The sequence below is a fragment of the Euphorbia lathyris genome, chromosome 3, assembly GCF_963576675.1.
Source record: "Euphorbia lathyris chromosome 3, ddEupLath1.1, whole genome shotgun sequence".
In the NCBI taxonomy this organism is placed as follows: domain Eukaryota; kingdom Viridiplantae; phylum Streptophyta; class Magnoliopsida; order Malpighiales; family Euphorbiaceae; genus Euphorbia; species Euphorbia lathyris.
In genome coordinates, this window is record NC_088912.1 from 108,284,403 (window position 1) to 108,307,505 (window position 23,103).

The 23,103-nt window shown below is 38.2% G+C and overlaps 1 long non-coding RNA gene across 1 annotated transcript; it reads right to left on the reverse strand.

The window, feature by feature from the left end:
- Positions 1 to 5,968: 5,968 nt before the first annotated feature.
- On the reverse strand, positions 5,969 to 8,747 carry LOC136224753 (uncharacterized). Its single transcript, XR_010686598.1, has 3 exons — positions 8,592 to 8,747; positions 7,784 to 7,920; positions 5,969 to 7,301 (listed from the first exon to the last, which is right to left on the reverse strand). It is a non-coding gene; the product is annotated as an uncharacterized lncRNA (long non-coding RNA).
- Positions 8,748 to 23,103: the final 14,356 nt, after the last annotated feature.

The following is a 23,103-nucleotide window of genomic DNA, read 5'->3' on the forward strand; positions in this document are numbered from 1 at the left end:
AGAATAAAGAAATTGCAAGGATGAACATAAATGGATTAGTGATGGTTTTGTTGATGATTTTCAGTGCTTGTTTAGGGGAGGCAATTATTCAGGAGAAAACACCTCCATCGGGTCCAAATCCACGTGTTCATCCATCAGATCGGTCTACACAATATCCTTTTATTCACAAATGGCATAAGCTTAGCTTGGGGATGCTACCAAAAGTACAAGTTCCTTCACATTCTCACATTATTAATTCAGCACCACCAACTCTCAATTTTTAAATGTTCCTACTTTGTCTCTTAATAATTTTTAGATTTTATAATAATTGTTTCCATCCATGTAGTATGTATTAAAAAAAAAATATTATTTATCTTATTTTTATGATTCACATTTTGATGTGGCTTTGATTCTTCTTTCTTCCTCATCATGTTCCTTATTTCTTGGTAGGACTACTTGATACATAAATGTTTTTTTTTTTTTTGAATAAAAGTGGGGACCATGTTGAGCATGGCAGAAGACATCATGACTAGGTAAATTAAAATCTATAAATAATCAATAAATTAAAAGAGTACACAGGGAGAGAGCAAATTAAGAAAAGCGAAGATGAGCAGTATTACATAAATTAAGCTAATGCAAAGCCATGGGCAGGAATGCCGCCAACCCATATCAGAAGCCGAGGACCCAAACCGAGCCAGGGCATCTGCTGCTTGATTTCAACTTGATACATAAATATTTGATGAACTGATGTCTAAACTTTGCGGGGTGCCAAAGTTTCTCCTCTGTATATATGCTGAGAAGAAAAACTCTGACATAAATGGTTGTTCTCAATACCTTTTTCATTTTTATTTTATTTTTATTCTTTTGGAGCAGCTTATTACTAAAGTCCGTTTAATTATTCAAGGACCATGGAAGAAAAAGAATTTGGCAGATTTTGGGATGCACCCTCACTGGTGAATGATCAGTACATAACAAATGTCCTTCTCAAGATGGTATAGAGACCATCTTTAATTGTTCCTTTGTGGATTTCCTTCTATGTCTTCAAATCCTTCAAAATAAAGTAGTCAGCAAAAAATTCCACATAAATGGGATTAGACTTGGTTAAGGAAAAGACAAATAACAAATTATTTACTGTTTTTGGAACATGAAGAACATCATGAAATTTAAGAGATGAATTTAAAATAGGAAATTGTGATTTACCAATATGAGAGATCGGAATAGATTGGCCATTACAAGACATCTTACTGCCCATACCTTACAAGGCATCTGATTTCCCGTACCCCCATTAAGAAAAGAACAATTCTGCAAGGCGACTAATTTAGGAAACCAATAAGCTACCATGCTAAGTTTCTTGTTGGCAACTATTTGTGCCGTGGGTCCTAAATCCTTCAGGCACATCATTAGACTATTTATTATCATTTCCTTAGCAGAATAAGAGCACAAACTGGTCAAAACCGAAAATAGCAGAAAGTTATGAAAGTTGCAAATTTGGAATCAATTTTGTGATTTAGAACTACATGCATTCAAAATACTAAATCTTCATTTTCATTACAAAATAAGAGAATCAACACCTTTTCATTTCGAAAGAAACTGAAGTTTGAAGAATGGTGCACAACTCAGGTGTTGTTCAGTTTTAGAAAACATTTTTGGTTTATCTTTTGTAGGCTAGCTCTTCAATTTTCACCAAAAAAACAAGATCTACCAAAGATGAACATAAGAAATGAATATTTGACATTTACAATTGAAAAGGCTTCTAATTAGATGTAGTTATTGAGATCAAAAGGTTTTTTTTTTTTACAACATTCAATTAAATATATTGCTACTGATGGGCTGGTTTTAAGACAAAAAATGCAGTCTAATTCCTCAAACCAAAAGGGAAGAATCTCAACAAGCAATATCTAACCAACCTTAGAATTTGGCAATAAATACACAATAGAATTAACTAATGCTGCACTTCCTACCTCATGATCAGTTCATTTATCAGCTCCTTCAAGTAGAAGGATGACAAGTTAAACAACCTAATCTCGTAAAGACAATAAGCACAAAACTAATTGAACTAATAATAACAAGATGAAGCAGGTCTGGTATAATGGCTTTCATCAAGTTTAAACAGTTTAAGCAACACATAACAAATCAGCAAAACCAAAATATTAATATTCTTCTATAATTTCATGAATATGAAACAAGGACCACAACTTTAACACACACCATAGATGAAATTTTGAAAATAAATAGCATTTGACAAATGCATTTAATTGTGCAACTTAATAACACAATGAACAAATCAATAAAACCAACTGTTTGTAAACCTAAACTATTTTTTTTTTCATTTAAATATAGGATAGACATGTTAACATAGACAAGAAATTAGTAATCCAAAACATCAACTTACTTATAGCCTGCATCTTGGTTGTCTGAAGGGATCGTGTTTTCGCCGGCCACATTCTGCAATCATTGTTTGAATATACTTTTTCTTTCCTCCTGTTTCTGAAGAACTGCTGAACATAGTTATTTTTCCTGCAAAAAATTAACTAAATTAAAATCATGTGTTCTCTAGCTGGATATCGATTTTTTACTATCATTCTAGATCTGTTTAATTTTTTTATTTTTTAAACATTCCAAGGTAGATCTATTAGATATCTCCAATGGTTTTGATATATTTTTTTTAAAGAACTCAATAGATATATCCTTACATATCTCTCTCTACGCAAGGACGCAAATTTAAACAAGTAACATGAGAGAGTATATACGAACATTTCCTGCAAAAACACAGTAAAAGGAATGACTCTTCTATAATTGAAAAGCAATAGTTCATCTGATTACTGCTGAAGATCAGTGTGATTGACGGAGATAGAAAATAAAAGGGACTTTCTTAATAAAAGAAGAGAATGTTGAAGGAGTGATGCTGCCGATATATGAAATTTGGGATGCTAGGGTTTTTGTTCATCAATCCTTTTGTTTATATATGAGATTTGAAATGGCATTTTTGTAATTAACTTTTATTTGCTAGGGTTTTTGTACATGAATAATTTTGTTTATATATTTCAAAATTTAGTAACTTTTTTTATTTAATTTAATAGATTTTTATATATTCCCGTTACCAACACTTAGATTTAATTGTAATTTTGTAAAATAATGATGAAATTTGATCCTAACATTTCTTTTCAAATTGCAAATTTTGCCTTAACTTAAGAAATAGATCAAATTTAATCATAAAATTTCCAAACAGGAACAATTTTAGCTTTAAATTACTAAAAATTTGAAGAAACTGGTTTGACTACTATTTCATTGTCATATCACACATTCCAAAACAAGTTTGTTGATAAATTGAAACACTTTCATAGGTTTTTTGTTCATTATTTGCAATTATATTTGCAACACAACAAAAAAATTAGACATATTCACAATTGTGATTAACATGTTTGTGGTGGACTTAGTTGTTATCTTGTTTAACATATTTGTTTATAACGTATTAGTAACACATTAAATATCTTAATCATAATTGGTGTTTGGAAGGTCTGTCAATTTTTAAAGTAAAACTAATATTGATCTTTCTAAGAAACATTGGACAAAAAGTTAAGCTCAAATTTGGCCCTTACCCCTAATTTTTCAATGCCCATAATATATACACTCTTTTTATCTATTTCTTAAAAATTTACTTAAATACATATTTCAAATATTATACCAGGAAAATAAAGCAAGTTTGGTATGTGATAATTTAAAGATTGTAAAATCTCTCGTGACAAAATAATGCTTCTTTGTTTTCTTATTTATTTATTATGTGTATGGGTCTTTTTGTTTCTTTAAACTTGTTAGTGTAGAATTATCATTCAAGAAGAACAAATCATGTGCAACTTTGTGGTTATATAGAAACATGGTCCAGTTGCTCTTTTCTTGGCCAATACCAAAATCAATAACATATGTCATCATCAATCTAATTTCATATTGATCCTAGTTTAAGAAGCTATAAATTATTCATATTTTTCTAAAAGCTGATTTTTAAATTCAGCCAAATCCAAAGAATTGAGTTAAAAGATCATACATTGGATTTAACTAAGGCAATTTCTACTTTGGGGATAATAGAATCCAAGAGATAATTATCTCTAATTTCTAAAAGAAATACTCTTGTGCTCGTTATACCTAATAATATCTCTGAGTCTGACTTTCAATTTTAGTTTTTAGACTGCAGAAAAAAATGAAACAATGATGTTGCTGAGGAAAAGAAAGAGAGGGGATCTTGACGGTTGAGGCTTCAGATTTTATTATTTGGACATTGATACTATGTATTATTATTATTTTTTTTTATCTTTGTAATAATTTTTTATGTGTATATTTTTTTTTAGTTTGAAGAGGTTTAATAAAATGTTATATTGTTTCATTAACATTTAGATGTTGTATAATTTTGTTCATGTTTATCCCTTCCGTGTTCCATTTCAGATTTCTTTTTATATCTGTTCAAATACAAATATTCATAATAATAATAACAATGACAATTTTTTATTAAGCAAATTTCATTACATTCAGAATATAAACATCTCTTATTGAAGTGTCTTAATTTTAGAGATTTTAAAAAATAGGTATAATTGTTATTATAGATTTTCATCTAGCTAAATATAGACGGTTGTATAACTTAATGTCATGAATTTCGAGGTGATTTTAAATTAAAATATCGACATGTTTAAGACGCCATAAATATTTCTTGAAGCGAAAGAACGACGTAACAAAAGTCATGTGTCGTCAATTTTGCAACGCTTTATTAAAATGTATTGGAATTTTTTAAAAATTAAACATAAATCAATTGGAAAAAATTATGACGTTGAAAATATAAGCGTCGGTAGCATGACGACGTTTGTATGCGAAATGTTGTCGGATCTAATTTACCGACACAAGGTTTATGTGTCGTTAAATTTAACGACATGCGATTTAACGACAATTATGATGACACTTTAAAAAGCGTGGGTAAACATTTAGAGACGCTGAAAAGCGTCGTTAAGCCATAAATTTTAGCGTCGCAATAGACCATTTTTTCGTAGTGTATAAACATATAATCAGTTAGATTTTAGAAAACATTAAGGAGATATCAAACAAATTAGTAAAATGTTAAGAAGATTCATCTCACTATATCTGCAGCCCTATTAAACCATTGTGTTAAAATTGGAAAATCGAGAACATATTTCACCTCATCTTCAATAGAGAACATATGTTATCTCATCTCATCTGAAAATTTGAAAAAAGTGGTTTTAATTGTCATATTAGACATTGCAAACAAGTTTGTTGATAAATTGAGGCACTTTTTTACATTTTTTGTTGGTTAATTACAATTATATTTGTAACTCAGTAAAAAAAACATTAGATATATTGCCAATTGTGATTAACATATTTGTGGTGGACATAGTTGTTATCATTTTAACATATTTTTTGTATTGCTTTAGTAATACATTAAATATATCGATGATTGCAGGGTCCAATGTGAACAACAGTCAAAACCAGTATTTTCAAATTTTCGATAACATAAACCTAATATTGATATTTTTTCGAACTGTTAGGCTTAAATTTAGATCATTTCATAAGTTAGATCTAAATTTTCAAAATAATTTTGGTCTTTGATAATTTGGAGATTGTAAAATTTCGCGCGACAAAATAATGTTTGCATCTTTTTTCCATGTACATGCTTATTTTAGTTTCTTTAACTTTGCAAGTGTAGAGTTATCCTTCAAGAAGAACAAATCATGTGCAACTTAGTAGTTATGTAGAAACATGGTCAAGTTGTTGGTTATACAAATTAGTTCAATTATTAATGAACAGAAAGGAAAAAAAGAATTCATGTGTTTATGGACCATTATGATCAAAAGTCAACATATTTGCATCAGAATTATACGAGTAACTACATGAATCGTAATTGTAAAGTTATTAATCATACCCTCTTCAAATTCAATGACTGATTGAGCAGAAAGAATGAGCTTAGAGTTAAACTGGCATTGGGGCTGAACATCATACATTTGAATTGAGTTGAAAAAGAAGAATCTTAAGGTTAATGTCCATGTAGCATAATGAATTTCTTGCAGATTGGATTTGGCATATCTGTGATTGAAGGTACATCCATCATGCATATAAACCTTGTGCTCATGCTTGAGATGCATTTCAAAGAGATGGACATCATCAGTGACTATACCTTGAGCCCTAGCATACTGGCAGTTGTATGGACTATATTTGCAATTCTTGTAATGGGTAAGATTGCATAATATGGACAACCCATAATTTGGTATTTGTATGGAAGTTCTAGTGATTCTACAACTTTTTCCAAAGCCAGACATGTTATATTTCCAGATATCTTATATTTCCAAACTCTCCTCGACAGGTGGGACAAGAGTTGTGTACTCCAGCCTTGCATGACCAACATAGAGTATGACCTATCAAGCACTGAAATAGATAATCAAGAACTTTGTCAAAATTTGAGTCACGGGTTCGGAGATTAGGGATAGAGAAGAGTGAGTTGCACTCAGCATTGGAAAAAGAGTTGGACGTAAGGTCAAGTGACTGGTCATTGAAGCTTAATAAGTATCACTAGAAAAGCAGAGGCTCACTGATCCAGTTAGAGAGGTTGTAGAGCAGAGTGTCTCTCTTCAAAGAAAAGTCTCACGAGAGAGAAACAGAAAGTAAAAGTCTAATAACATGTTTATAGCAACAATTTAGGCACCTAACTTCAAGGGTAGAAGAGGCGAGTCGGGAAAATATTGTACTGAGAGGATATTTCTCTGAATTCGAGAAGAAGTACTTAGAGGCAGAAGAGAATCTTAGTTGCTTCAAAGGAATTTCGAGGAGAAGTATAAGGAGTGCAAAGTGTTACAAGAATCCATTTCTAGATGGGTAAGGACATGTGATGAACAAGACAAGACAATTGAGGTGTTGCAACAAGCATTTCAGGAGGAGTCGATTGACAAGTTTGATAAGCATGTGACCAAATTTCAAATTCAGCAAATGAGATTGACGGGTGTAAAAGTGTGTTGAGAAGGAAGGTGGAACCTTAGAAGATAGAAGTCGATTTAGTTCGGCATGAGAACATTTGTCCATTCAACCGCTTAAAGGGGTGTAGGGAACAGATTGGTGCTTTAACTTTCAAGTTAGATATAGAAATGTGGTCCATCATATGCTGCCTGCAAAATCAAGGTGCCTAAATTGTTGCCCTAAACATGTTATTACACTTCTACTTTCTGTTTCTCTCTCGCTGAAAGAAGATACTTTCCTTTGAAGAGAGACATTCTGCTCTACAGTATCTCTAATGCGATTACGGTGCCTCTGCTCAGAATATGTTTTACATTTACCTGCATTAAGTGTGCAAATGAAATTGATCAATGTAAAATAGAATAAGTTAAACTTCAGGGACTCTTTGCAATTAATAATAACCCCCTCCCCTTTTTTTAAACTTAATTTTTCTTTCTGAAGTTCAGAATATTTTATTTTAATCTTCTCTAACCCCATATTAATTCTTCAATTCAAAGGGATTCTCCATCTAGATATAAATTCATCTATTCTCTTTAACCATATTGAATTCACATTAATTAACTCTAGTGAACTACTCAAGCATAAATTCATATTTCTGAACAATTTATTTACCTATTTATAAGGGAATAACAAAGATTGAGAGCTGAAATAAACAAATAAAATGTACTCTTTGAACAAAACATCAATAACGTAACAACACAATCAACGAAAACAATTATTCCGAAAGAAAGAAAAAATCATCATTTTTCCTTTAAATAATGCAGATTTAAACAAGAAATTACTAATTTAAACATCAACTTACTTATCTAGTGTCAAAAGTGATGGTTTTCACCGACAACGTTCTGCAACCTTTTTTATTCTTCTTAGAACCCTAAAGATCTGTTGATGCAGACATATGTGGACATGAATTATCTTCATGTTTATTCAACGTTGTTTTCTCTGCACAAAATTAACTAACTTAAAATTTGTTTTAAATAAAAATAAAAACAAAAACAAATACATGGACTTGTTAGCAGTAAATAGTGTTATATGGAATCACCAACAAAAAGGGGAGGAAAAAAGCACAAAAACAAAGGCTTAAAAGTTTCGTAATTAATACACTTAGCAAACATATGGTAGCAATTAAAGCATCCAATAAAGAACATGACCATTTAAAGCACCCTTATAAGTTTAAGGGGAAAATTAACAAATAAACCCTAACACCTAAATCTAAAAGATAGTGGAGTCCGAAAATAAAAATGACTGAATTTATAGCAAACATTTTGAACTGAATCTGAAAAACAATATTCACCTCCAATGTTATAGAATTATCTTTCAAAATTAATACAAAAAAAATCAAATAAGTTTTGATCAACTTCAAAGTGTCGATTCAACTAACATAGTGTGAAGGAAGCAATTTGAAGAAAAAAAAAATCAATTTTCAGACCATTATGAGCGAATTAAATAACAACCAAGTAAACATTGAGATTGAGGTGAACTGGGGTTTCCAGATTTCAAAATAATTTTACCTAAATTTTATTATATAATCTTCTAACTGCCCTTCAAGTTACCTGAGTACACCAACAAACAAGCAGAAGAAAATCAAATTACATGAAAAAGAACCGACATACCTTCTCCAATATGTTTTACGAGACTTGTATTTTTTCTCTACCAGAAGAAACAAGATCAAAGTGAAAGCAGAGCCAAGGACTCTGCTAGATGAGAAAGCTACAATTCATTTGATGACTGAGTTAGAGAATTTGTTGAATTTTGTAAGGAGACATGATGCAGATATAGGAGATTTGGAGGGTAGGGTTTCTGTTTATGAATCATTTTGTTTATATATGAGATTGGAGAGGTTGTTTTCGTAATTAACTTTTATCTCCTAGGGTTTGTCTATGAGAATCATGTAGTTGATATAATTTAAAATTTAGAAATAGCATTTTTATTTAATTTACTTGATTTTGATATATACCAACACGTAGGTTTAATTGTAATTTTTTGAGATAAATGATGAAATTTAACACTAACATTTTTTTTAAACGTAGAGATTTAGGCTCTGCTTTTTTATCGCTGAAAAAAACTGAACTGAATTGAACTGAACTAAATGCTACTGAATACTGAACTGAACTGAACTTAATTTAACTGAATGCTACTGAACTTAACCGAACTTAACCCATATTAACAATAATAAGGATATTAGACTTTAAAATAATTTTAATGATAATATTGGACATTAATAAGCTAATAATAATAATAATAATAATAATAGTTCTAATAATAATAATAATAATAATAAATAAATAAATATATTATTAAATATAAAACTAAATTGAATATAAAATAAAAGCTCGGCTCGATAAAACCTATGAAATTAAATAAAAATGAGTCTAATTTAAATTAAAAATATAAATTTTTTTTTGGTAGGAAAAGAAGGGAAAAACAAAACACCACAACAAGGTAGCCCGGGACTAGCCTAGGAAAGCTAACTCACACATTATCTTCCGAAAGCAAAGACAAAAGGAAATCGGAGGGAGACGAGAAAATCGAGACGCCCAAAGCCCTCTCATGGCCTTCTGTAGTAAGTTGATCTGCCACCCGATTATGCTCTCTGGAAACATGACAGAAGTTGATACTATCGAAAGAGGAGCAAATCCTTCTAATTGCCTTGACTAAATTCTAGCTCCCTAAGCACATAGCCCTTTTATCAGAAATTATATTGACTGCTTCGAGATTGTCTGACTCCACGAGCAGCTTCCTAATCCCTAGACCCTTTGTCATTCTAAACCCAGAAAAGATACCCTAAAGCTCAGCAATAAACGAAGAGCCCAAGTCCATATTCTGAGCAAAACCAGACAACCAAGCACCTCTAGCATCTCTTAGAACACCACCGGCAGCAATTCTTCCATTCTCTTTACACGACCCATCAGTATTCAACTCCACCACCCTTTTACCAGGTCTATCCCAGCGTGAGAGATGAACAACTGTCCTTTGGATAGAACCTGCTAAACTATCAACTGTAAAACTCTCAACAATTGATTTAACTTTCCTGAAGAACTCCAGCAAATTAGGTATGACAACTGCTCATTCTCCCACCACCTGTACATTCCTCCAATGCCAAATTTGGTGGCAAACCACAGCAAACAGAATTGCTCCATGCTCGAGCTCAGCCAAAATCTTCCCTCTAACACCCCTCCCTAAACCAGTCTTGTTCCGAATAGGAAAAGAAGGCAGAAAGACACTGTTCATGCAACACTTTTATACACACGGCCTCACTTCTAGCACAATCTCTAAGAACATGATAGTTGGTTTTCGCATGAGCTTTAAATCTACTACAAGCATCAGAATATACCAAATGTCATCTTTTCCTTTCAACATTTGTTAGGAGCCCATTCTTAGCATAGAGCCAAAGAAAACTCTTAATACAATAAGGAACCTTCAAGGACCAAATAACCTTCCAAAGGTTTGAAGGAGGAATATCCATATCCTGATTAAAGGCCTCAAAAGCAGATTTACAAGAGTAAGCACCGTTATTAGTAAACGACCAATGGTGAGTATCGCCATCCTCCTTCATGCAGCTAACTATAACTCCACGGATTCTCAAGAGAGTTTGAAGGCTGAAAAAAAGATCAAATTTAGACCAATCCCACTCTCCATCCTCATCCACAACATCCGCAATTCTCCAATTTTGAAACTCCAGAGGTGGAGGAATAGAACAAATCTCCAAATCTCTCTCCATGGTGAGCCAATAGAAGCCTTGCCTTACGATTTTCTTTGCTAACACTGTTCCTCCCATATGGGCTCCACAAATCCCCGAGTGTACTGACTCCATTGCCTCACGGGCTTCTCCCTCATCCAAGCACCTCAATTGTAAACCATCGGCGTGTCTTTTGTAAAGCAAGTCATTGTGGATGACAAATTGCTGAGCTAACCTTCTGATCACAGCCTGATCCCTAAGTTCTGATTCTGCCGGGTACGTTCCACTTTTCATGAAGTTCATAATGTCGAAGTACCAAGGCTTCTCATCGACTCCCAACAACATTACATCTTCATAGCACGGTTTGTGGGACCTCCTCAACACCAAAGGTTTTGAGGCAAGGTTCCGAGGATTATCCCACACTGACACCAAAGTGGCCAAAGCATCCGCCGCTTGGTTCTGTGCTCGAGGAATGTGATAAAAATGGCATTCGCTGAATTTCTGAGCCAGCCCCTCCAGTTGGTCTAGGTATGGACGCAACCTTTCTTCCCTTACTTCCCAGTTTCTCTGTGCCTGCTCGATAATCAGTTTTGAGTCGCCCCAGATTTCAACATATGATGCTCCCAGCGCTGCTAACGACTCTAACCCGTAGATGCACGCTTCATACTCAGCCATATTATTGGTGAGAGGGAACGACAACTTCTTCGCCATTGGAATCCTTTCTCCTTCCGATGAGACAAGTAGCACTCCTACCCCGGCTCCATTCGAGTTAACCGCTCCGTCAAAGAACATTTTCCATAGTATAACTTCTATTGCGTTCAAGTGCTCATCGGGGAAATCATAGTTTACCTCCTCCTCTTCCGCATTTAGAGGTTGATTGGCCAGAAATTCCGCTATGGCTCTCCCTTTAATAACCTTTTTCGTTACATATTCGATGTCGAATTCGGACAAGAGCAGCAACCATCGGGCTAGCTTCCCTGTTAGAGATGGAGTCCGGTACAGATATTTCACGGGATCCATCCGGGAAATAATGATTACTTTGTAAGATTGAAAATAGTGCCGCAGTTTCTTTGTTAGCCATACCACTGCCACGCACGTCTTTTCGATCATGTTATACTTAAGTTTATATTCTAGGAACTTCTTACTCAGGTAATACACGGGGTGCTCCACACCGGTGTCCCCTTCCTGGGCCAACATTGCCCCAATTGATCGCTCCTCGATCGCTACATAGAGGAGAAGCGGTTTTCCGAGTTTAGTCGGTCTCAAAACTGGGGGATTAGTCAAATAGTTCCGGACACTCTCCAATGCTTGCTGGCACTTATCATTCCAAACCGTGGGTTGATCTTTCCATAGCAGCTTAAAGATCGGCTCGCAGATCGCAGTGAGTCGTGCTATAAACCGACTGATATACTGAACCTGCCCCAGAAATCCTCTCACTTCTTTCTCATTTCTTGGTGCCGGCATTTCCTGTATGGCCTTTACCTTATCGGGATCCACCTCGATCCCCTTTTTACTGATCACGTAGCCTAATATTTTCCCCGATGAAACACCAAAGAAGCACTTCTTCGGGTTCAACCTTAGCTTGAATTCTGCAATTCGGGCCAAAAACTTCTCAAGTGCAGCGAAATGCCCCTCTTTTGTCTCTGATTTGACCATCATGTCGTCCACATAGACTTCCACCTCCTTGTGTATCATGTCGTGGAACAGTGCCGTAGCCATCCGTTGATAAGTTGCCCCGACATTTTTCAATCCAAATGGCATTACTCTATAACAGTACGTTCCCCACTCAGTTGTGAACGAGGTCTTTGCTTTGTGCTTTTCGGCCATCTGAACTTGCATGTAGCCCATGAAGCCGTCCACATTCGTGTGCAAGACGCTCGATGCTGCACTGTCGATCAATACATCGATGTGAGGCAATGCAAACTCATCTTTGGGGCACGCCTTGTTGAGATCTCTATAATCGACGCACATTCTCACTTTGCCATCCTTCTTCGCGATTGGCACTACATTTGCGACCCAAGGGGGATAGTCGATTACTTCGATGAAACCTGCTTCTAACTATTTCTTCACTTCATCTCTCTGCCCATTCCGGCCTCATACGTCGGAGTTTCTGTTTCACAGGCTTAGCATCGGGGTATGTCGGAATACGATGAGTTACGATTGATTGGTCGATTCCCATCATGTCTTCGTATGTCCAAGCAAACACTATTTCATATTTTTTAATTATTCTCTCAAATTCTTTCCTCTCTTTAGTAGTTAATTCTTGAGCAATTTGTATAAGTTTAGGATTTTCATCCGTGCCAAGATTGAAAGTTGACATTTCTGTTGTATTGATTTCAAATGTAGGCATGTTATATGAATGAGAATACATGGAATGATCAGAATCAACATCAAGCAAGTAAGCAAAATCAGAATTCATTTCATTGATAGTATTGGCGAGTACATCATCAGATTCAAATAAAGCAGTAATACAATTGTCATCATCGGGGTTCTCGGGTTTCTCATAGGCCTTGGAGGTGCCGGGCTCGTCCACCGCTCCCACAGTGACTTCCATTGTGATGACCTGCTCCTTGGCATTCAGATCTAATATCATGATCTCCTCGACGAAGCAGCTTGCCTCCCCTTTGCCCCAGTCGGAAACATCGTTGAAGATCTCAAAGCCTGGCAGAATCTTCCCTTCGGTGCTAGTCCATGACTCGGGAGCCCCAGAATAAACCTTCCCGTGGCCCTCATTCACAAAATACTTCTTTAGGCCCACTTTTCTTTCAGTGCCTGTGTTGGACGGACCTCCCAGCTCATATCCCAAACCCCTTCGGGTTTTCTGACTCTTGAAGTCTGGAGATTCTGGCAACCCTTGATGGTGTGCTCCCAAGCCCATACCGGGGATGAAACCCCCTTTCATCATCTTTATCACATCGGTGGTCATGTTGGACTTGTAGATCCCAGAAACCTGGAATCCGGAGAACAGCTGAGGCTCAATTCCCAATGCAGCCACTGAGCTCAATTTGATCATCTGATGGAGTGTGGGGGGCACGCCTCCCAACTTGTCGAACCATGGACGTCCCAACAACACAGCAAAAGTCACCGGTATATCTAACACAGTCAATTCCGTCTCTTCCTCATGCGGCCCCACTTTCAGCTTAGCCTTGAAAACTCCCTCGATGTGACGGTGGCTATCATCATAGGCTCTGATCACAGTTTCCGAGGCAGTCAAATCTCCTCTTTCTACTCCCAACTTGGACAAGAGTTTCAGCGGGCAAACATTAATGGCCGATCCATCATCAACCATTACACAGCTCGTCCTCTTTCCATTTATCTCAACTCGGATGTATAACGGCTTGTTGTGAGCCTTCCCCTCTTCCGGGAGATCTTCAACGGTGAAAGTGATTCCAGTTCTCTTCCGGGCCATGATTGCCCCTACTAATGCCGCCGGCTCAGTATCGGTAGAGATGACCAAATTCTGCAACTCTTTCATCAAATTCTCACGGTGGTATTTAGAATGGCACAAGACTTCCCAGACTGTAGACTTAGCTTGTGTTTTCTTCAACTGTTCGAGGACTTGATCATCGGGCTTGGGAGCCGATCCTTCCCCTATCTCTGTCTCAACCATGGGTGCCTTCCCTTCGGCCACCCGACCTGATCTTATCATGACAATAATTTCCGGCTCGTCATCAGATTCATCCCAAATATTGATAGGAATTCTCTGATCGGCATCCTCCTCCTCCGAGGAACTTTCCCAAATGTCCACAACCATCAGATCCATTATGTGAGGGACGTTTGAGTTCAAATACAAGGGATCTGCTAATCCATACATGGCCCAGCCTATCAACTCATCATAGTCCCTGAGGGACACTCTGTTCATCCTTCTTGCCGCCATCGGAATTGTGCCTCTTTGTATGCACATGAGCTGCACCTTATCGCTCATCGTTTCTTGACACTACTCGTAGCGGTACCTCCACCTCCTAGCGTAATCCGCAAACGGTTCCTCAGGGAATTGCCTGATCCTATCTAGATCTTCCAAGGATCCCGTCCATGGAACATACATCTCATATCTCGACACAAACGCATCCCGAAGAGGTATCCAATGACCCATTTCTTCTTCTGATAGCCCTTGGTGCCACAACAAGGCTTCCCCTGTGAAAGTTTCCGGGAAGTGCTCGTGTAACTCACTTTGAGGGAACCCGGCGTCATACATATGGTTGCGGAATAACTTTGCGTGTTCAGCGGGATCCCGATATCCACCATACTTGGGCATTGCTAATACTGCTTCAGGTGTCTCGTAAGAGGGCGAGTCCGGTGTTTGCTCCGCAAGCATCCATACTGTATATTCCTTAATGAACCTCTTGGTCATCGCGGCCCAATCGCACTTGATACGCATCGGAAGAGACATATACCACATCAGCGGCTCCCCCATCAGTGAATTGCAAAACAGATTGGTGATCTCCTCTTCGTTAAAAGCCAAAGGCCCCATGGCCGACAAGTAGAAGTGAAGGTGTTCCATTGGATCCTTGTTGCCGTTATACTTACTGACAGCTGGCAACGGACGTTTAATAGGCCCAATTTGCAATGCAAAACGCTCCGCGGTCCTACCCTTAGCTTCCTTGTATTTCTCTAGGAATAGATCGGACAACCGTTCCCAATCATGCTTGCAGGAGTCGGGCAATGAGTGGAACCACCTCAAAGGCTCGCCTATTAATGAATGGTGGAACCACTGAGCGACCTCGTCCACCCCAAAGGATTCAACAAACATATCATGCATGTACTCGCGCAAGTGAACATTGGGATTCTCCACCCCACTGAATAAACTCAACTCTGGCACAATAGTTCGAGATGATCCTTCCCCGGTCTCTTCCGCACTATCTTCATCATACGGTGCTCCGCCATCTAGTCCTTCATCCATTGGTTCATCTTCCTGCTCCTTGCCCAGAAAGGACACATATAAACCATTTCCCACATTACTCTTCTCATTGGAGTCCAACAACTCCTCTTCGTCTTCCCCGAAGGATTCTATAACCAAACTCTCTTCGAGCCCAGACCCGATCATGCTCACCCTATGATTAGGCAATGGATTACGCCTAGTGGAAGGGTTTTCTGACGAAGGATCAGCTATTTTCTTCTCCTCAATCAAATCTTGGATCTCATGCTTTAACCTCTCACAGTTCTCGATATTGTGCCCATAATTACTGTGGAACTCGCAGTATCCCCTAACTTGTATCTGTGGAGTAGGCGGTGCTTTGTTATAAGGATTGAGGGCTTTCAACAATCCCTTTTTCTGCAATCGTTCGAAAACCTTTGCATAGGTCTGATCAAACTTGGCAAACTGCCTCTTCTCGATAGCGTTGAGTTCAAGCATTTTCACTGCGGCAGGTTCTGTATTCGTGCTTGGCCCTCCGGCACTATATCCAGACTTCGTCCACTTGGTATAAGCTTTATTTGGCTGACCATCCCCCTCAACTGTCAAGGTGCAACTATACATCTGATTGAAATCGGTGAAAGGCATGTACCGCAACTCATTCTTAATATACGGCAAAGTGTTGCCAATTACCATTCGGATCTGATCCTGCTCAAGCGGCTTCTGCTTCATAACTGCCGCCTTGGCTCTCCACCTCCTTACGAAATCGGACAAAGACTCCCCAGTCTGCTGCTTAGTACTCTCCAGCTCCTTCAGAGTAACCTCAAGCATAGAGTTGAAACTATATTGGGCGATAAATGACTTTGCCAACTCCTTCCAATCCCTCTTTGTTACCAACGGCAACGTATGAAACCACATGAGGGCAGTCCCCTCCAGATAAGTGTTGAATAATCCTAGAACTTGATCCTCAGTCAGGATCGTGTGTTTCATCACTGCGACATACTGGTTCATGTGAGCTGTGGGATCCCCAGTTCCATCGAACTTCTTCATGTCAGGGAGTCGGAACTTCAAAGGAAAAGCAGTTGCCGACAAACAATTCTTCAAATTATAAAAGTCCTGACTTCCGGAGCTTCCCCCATGCAGATCCTGCACCTCCTGAGTAATGTGCTGCTTCCATTCCTCCTCCTTAGCCTTCTCCTTCTCAAGCTCCTTTCGGATATAATCCTGATAATCGTCCTTATTCCCGAAGCGGGGACCAGTGTTCACTTCATTCTCAGCATGCTTACTACCGCTCTTATTATCCTTCAACGCCAGCTCAGCTAGATGGGCCAAAATTGCGGCTAACTGATCATTAATGTTGTTCACAGAATTTTCCAATTCGGCCACCTTTTCGTTGGTCGCAGACATACTGGCCGAAGACTGAGTATACTCGGACGAAGATGATTCAGAAGCCACAACTGCCAATTCGGAACTGACAATCTGTAGCTGATCAAACTGCTTGACTAGCCGGTTACTCTCGCGGAACCACAACCGCTTACTGATGAAGTCTGCGCGAACGACATCCATTAGTATGTATGCATGATTTTATATGCATGATTCGTGGTGTGTGCGTTTACTTATTTACGGATATATAAGATAAGAAGAACAAACGTCAATCTAATTACACGTATCACAACATCTCTCTTCCACCCTTATTCCTCCACACACTCGATGGTCCAAGTCTCTTTCCTAGGATTTTGGTTTGGGGCTCACATTGCGGTCCAGGGGACGCGTGATGCCGTCGATTATTGTGGAAAAAGTAAATCATCCATCAGACAATACAATTCGTTCTGACGTATCAGCGTTCAGTGACTAAGATATCGACCAAATTGTCCTTTCAAATAACTCGTCTTTCGTTATTTCGCGAGACGCATTAGTTCGGGTTTTGACTCCCTTTGAGCGCATCTCGGATTTTAGATGTGGTATGAGTTATCTTTTCAGTTCAATCGTTCGTTATTGACAATGACTCGTTCCCTTTTATTCGCGTGGGTTCGTGTCTCGATTTTTGGATTATGACGGGATCTTTTGGATCTATCGAGAGATGTAACCACGTGTTCGTCTAGTGATGAAATCACTTTTTTTTTTTATTTTATTTTAGGGAATGTACTCATCACGTAACGTGTTTGTTTTTTAGCGTTAGGAATCCGTTTGCTCGTTTTGGCTACGTGAAAAGACGACGAGTCTTATTCGAGCGGACGATAATCTTTCGGCTATTAACAACTCTTTATTTCTTCCAATTTACGGGATATATCATCCTAGCGTGGTTATAGAAAATCAACGTTTCGTTTAATCGCATGCTTATTCGAAGCAAGGGTATTACCGTTCTCCTCATTTAGACACGAATCGAGCAAACACGCAAATCGAGCCATATTTCTTATGGGTTGGTAACGGTCGAAATGATCGAGCCATTAGCCAAACCCACAGTCTCGTCCATATGGTGCAATCACGCGGTTTCTTAGCTTAATTCGGCTTCGTGATTTTAAACGGCGTATATACCAGTTCGAGGCACGTATTTAACGACATTGGTTCATTTTCTTTAACTACTCTCGGGATTGACATATATCGTAGATACAGAACGATTTTGGTCGTTTCATTTTCTTTTATTTTCTTTAGTCACTTTCGCGAATACGTCCATTTCTCCTTAGAACAACACAAGGTGTAACGTAAGAGTTCTTTTTTATTCAGGAGGGACGGGCCACGTTTATGAAACTCTTTATGTTACAACGGGGTCGTTCAAAGCAGAAATGTTCTTCGTTTTTGTTTTGTCATAATCTCGCTTTATCCCAACGTATTTAAAGAATGTGAGTAACGGCTATCGTTAATATAGTCTTTTGAATCGAGATATAACTATCCTTAATACCAAGCCGATTTGTACTAATACGTGCTTACATCACAACATATTTCCTGAACATGTGCCTTCTTCAGGACACGGAAAGGGACCAGGCGGGTCGCACAAGTTCATTCATACGAGATGACTAAGTCGTCTTTAGTTCGAATCATTTCGATGTTTTGGGGTAGTTTGTATATCAGTTTAAGAGTATATATTAACGTATCGTTTCATTTCCTTTACATATTTTAGGATTTAGACACGTATCATGGCAATTTGAAAACACGAACTGATTCATTCATCACATCAAAAATGGTAACGGGTAATCCTATGGCAACTTCTAAGGCTACTATATGCTGACACGGCTGATCGCGGGACCTCACAGGACCGCACAAATTCCCCCCTAACGAATGGATGGGGACCCTTTGGCGCCTTACTGTAAGGGGGAACTTACACTAGCCTCTTTCGAGCGACGAATGGACTCTCGCTAGAGGTTTCGTGGAAATTACCCAAAAGGTTTGCAATAATGCTTATAAATGCATACGAAAAGAAATAATACGATCTGTCCCCATTAAGGGCTTAATACACGCCTTCCGGAATCAAATTTCTCGCTTCCCCAGCAGAGTCGCCACTTGTAGGTGCCGCGGCCTCGCCCGGGCAGACCGGGGGGTGGACACCGTTGACGACAGTTGCTGTGATTGGCGCCGAAAGCAACCAATCGCGGAATCAAGCTGCTCGGCAGGACCGGAGCCTGGAGTATGGAAGAGTCGCCACCCACGAATGGGAAAATGAATACCGATCCCTTGCGGGAGACCGGTGAGGGTTCGGGAAACTTAGGTACGAGCCGAGAAGGCTAGCTCCTTTCCGGAGAAAGGCTACTAGGCACCTCGACATCGCTCGGTTATGAACCACCGGCCTCCTATTAGTGTGTTAGGCGATAACGGACTAATCGTATATTTCTTTAAGTTTAAAATTCATTTGAAACCTTTTCTTTCTCGCATTGAAAACCGTTTTTAAGCATATTATCAAAAGCCATTTTATTAAAGAATCACCCATTTTGCATGAATTTAAAGCGTATAGGAGAGAGAGGGGGATAGAAGAAAGAATTGATTTATTTACAGTGTGATTTTATGCTTTAGACTACGTTAATCTCACTCCCGAAAACGAGTTTATTTACATAGTTCGTACCTTAATCACCGTTGGAACGATTTAGGTACGTTTGAAAATCCCGTTAATTTACATGGCATCGACTCGAATCGCCATTGGAACGACTCGAGCGTTTGAAAACGTGAGATAAGAAGTTTTAACAAAAAACGTGATTAAGCATACAAGTCCATTTATTTTTGTGCAAGACAGTTTAATTAGGAAAACGATTCAAAACTCGGTTATTTATAATGAAAACGGTTTTAATTACAAGGTTCGCTTAATCCGCCGTTGGAACGGATTAAGGTTTCAAAACATGATGTTTTTAGGAAGTCGTTTGAAATGGCAAAAGTCTTTTGTTTAGATTAGGAACCTCTAAAAACTCTTAACTCAAATAGCCAAATTGAAATCTTTTTTGTAGTTTATTTTTCCCTTTTTCACTCTATTTACTCCTCTCTTAAACATAATCACAACAATGAACCAATTAAACCAAAATTCACCAAGTAAAGCCCATTTGAAATATATACCCATAAATGTCAAAAGAATAAGAAAAAGAATATATACCTATACATATACATTTTTAGCTAACAATAATGATATATCTATAGATAAAAAAAATGAATTGAAATAAGATATATATATATATACTATAGTTATCAATAAGTGAAAATAGTAATAAAAACATTATTCCAATTGAAAACATGTAAAGACAATGAATCAAGTCCATAAAGAATAAGAAAATAATCCTTAACCCAAAATAATCATTTTAACGAATATATAGAAAATAGCTTCTACCCCAAATCACATCTAAAATAGCTTCAATAAGCCAAAATATATATATATATACAACATATATCACTTTAGAAAACTAAATCAATATGAATTAAGTTTCTAATATAAGATAAGTAAATATATAATAGGTAATTAATAGTCATGTAACCCAAAAATGCATTTAACAAATATTTTACATAATTATATAAATATATGTATAAGAGTAAATGTAAAAAAAGGTAAGAAAAAGGGGTGAAAATAGGCTTTTGAAATTCCAGCAGCTTTACCGACGGAAATCCGTCGGTAAACTGCTTTTAGTGACAGAAAATGGAAGATTACAGAACTACTCCAACAGTTTCCAGATTTATTAAAAAGCTTTAGATTAGATCTATTCTATCATTTTGGGTCCCCGAACTACCAAAATTGGATCATAGTCTATAACGGAGACTCCTAAAACGATGTTTTATTTTTAAAACGTTAGTTAAAAAAGGATTTTTCTAAAATCTATATATATACAACGTTTTAATCCCGAACTACCCTCAAACGGGATCACAGTTCGTATTGGATGTTAAAACGAGGTTTTTTTTTATTTCAAAACCAAAACAAACGTTTATTTAATACGAGACGAGAATTAAATAAATACGGGAAAGTAAATAAACGTGATAAATAAATAAATAACTAAAGAAATAAAAATTATAAACTAAATAAATAAAGGAAATGAAAGAAATAAATAAATGACATGAGTCTAGTCCTCGGATAATACCTCAAGATCGGTATTGACAGCTGAAGTCGGTTGATTCCACGAATTATGATTTTTCGATGTTTTTCGGTGTTTTGGTAAAATATTTAACTTTTAGAAAATTTGGATTTTTTAGGAAAAACAAATATTTTCTCCCAAAAATTGACTTTCTCTCTCTAAAAATGTCTAGACTGAGAAAGCTCCCAAAAATTCCCTCCACTCTTTCTAAATGCATTGGGATCCGTGCCTTTTATAGGCATGGATCCCAAAAAAGTTTTGGGCGTCGCCCGATGGGAGTTGGGGCGACGCCCAAAACAGGTTGGGCGAATGCCCAACTCACGTTGGGCGTTCGCCCAACGAAAGTTGGGCGTTCGCCCCACGTAGTTGGGCGTTCGCCCAACGACTGTTGGGCGTCCGCCCCACGTAGTTGGGCGTTCGCCCAACGACTGTTGGCCATCTGCCCAACGTTGTTGGGCATTCGCCCAACCTTTGTTGGGCGTCCGCCCAACGAGCGTTGGGTGTCCGCCCGACGTCATCGGGCATCGCCCGACGACTGCCAGGCGATGCCCGACACGGCCGGGCGGTCGCCGAACGGCCGTCGAGCGACGTTGACAGTGCGTCGGACCGCGCCCGACGCTCGACGGGTGATGCCCCCTCTCCGACGAGCGACGTCCGACGCTCGGCACGCCGGACGGGCGCCCGACGTGCCGCACACCATGGTTTACGGGGCGACGATCGCTGCTGGGAGCGTCATTCGTCACTCACTGGCCGACGCTCGGCCTCCGAGGCCTTATCGCTCACTGTCGTAACAGTGAACGTGCCCAAACTCACTCAGGAGACGACGAATTTGTTAGCAGGACTTTCAAGTGCCGGCTCTCCGGGCTTTTCTAGTTATTTTTAAATTTTCTAATTAATGGAATCAACCGACTTGGCCATTTATCGTGGGTTTTCGTCACAGGTCCTCCGACGCGGTACGGGTACAGGATTCCAGGAATTTAACTCTTAAGGCCGAATCCTAACTAAATGGGAGATCTAGGAGATCTGCCACTACCGAGCATACACTTGGTGGAAGAGATAGTATGAAGCTCTATGACAAAGGCAAGCAGGTGGCGAGTGCCAGTGGGGCAAAGATCAACAACATGGGAAGAGGATCTGTAGGAGATACCAGGCCTTAGAAAGAGGTACCTATACCACCTAAGAGCAACAACCCGTATGCTAGGCTAGCGCCTTTTAAATGTTTTAGGTGCAATGAGCCAGGTCATAGGTCCAATGAGTGTCTTAGGTGGAAGAGCGCCAATATGGTGGAAAGGTATGAAGATGACTATGATGAAGGGGATGAAGTGTTTTATAAACCCTTAGGGGAAGACGATGATGAGGCGGATGAAGAGAGACACGCCATTCATGTGGTACGATGTTTGTTAGTCTCCAGCCGGATAGAAGGAGATTAGAGGCACCAACTATTCAGGACTCGATGTCTTGTGAGAGGCGGGCGATGCAATATAATAATAGATAGCGGCAGCTGATGCGCCTCCGTAGAAGGTTCACTAAGGTAAAAGTGTACCCCGTCGTTATCAAGTAATAAATTCTGGACAAGTCCAGGTATCGAATCCACAGGATTTATTCCTGCAAGTATCGAGCTACTTGATCTCAGGTGTTATCTAGGCTATGGGGGGTTTGAATTGGTTTTGATTAAGTTAACCTACTCCTAATTAATATACTTCTACTCCTAACTAAATTATTCTACTCCTAGGTGATCTTTTACCAATGTAATTACCCGAAGGAACATGAGGTGATACGATAATAAGGAAAATAGATTATTCAAACAACGGAATTAAAACCTAATCTAAGTCACTTGTGTCTGAGGTGATTAACCCTACCTATCCTTCTGAGGTCCCTAGTTCGTGATTCCCTTGTAAGGCCGAAACTAGCTCTAAGACTCAGCAATTTGGGCTTAATCTTCTATAAGGTCGTCAATCCTATAGGCATGATAGGGGTATTTTACCCCTATCTTTTAGCGTGATTTACGGGTTAATTTTAGAAGAAACAAATAAGTTTAATTACAAAAATAGAGTGTT